This window comes from Penaeus monodon, chromosome 30 (genome assembly GCF_015228065.2).
Source record: "Penaeus monodon isolate SGIC_2016 chromosome 30, NSTDA_Pmon_1, whole genome shotgun sequence".
Taxonomy (NCBI): domain Eukaryota; kingdom Metazoa; phylum Arthropoda; class Malacostraca; order Decapoda; family Penaeidae; genus Penaeus; species Penaeus monodon.
This window is the reverse complement of record NC_051415.1, coordinates 12,445,953-12,446,370: the sequence shown is the minus strand read 5'-3', so window position 1 is coordinate 12,446,370 and position 418 is coordinate 12,445,953.

Here is a 418-nt window from a genome sequence, read left to right as displayed (position 1 = left end):
TCCAATGGGTTCCAAATAAACCCTTTTTCCCGTGCTCTGCCTGATCCTCGGGACAGGGCGAGTAAGGGGGAAACCCTTTCCCCCCTTTACACGGATTCGCCCACGGGCCAGCCTTTCCAGAAAAAACCGATAGCGATCGGGTTAAGTGTTTTTTTGAAGGAAAAGTGAGAAAGGTTTAAATTTCGTTCAAAGTATCTCCCATTTTGGAAAAATTGGGGGAACTTAGATGACTCCTTTGTTTTCGTATTTTTTAATAGCAAAATTTGGGGTTAACAAAAGGGAATAATACTCCAAAAAAGGGGAAAAATGGATTTAAAATTTTCAATAGACGAACAGAAATATATTTGTACCCCTTTGTTGTATTAAACATATCTAATTTTAAGCAAAAACACAAATAATATGTATATGTAATACATAC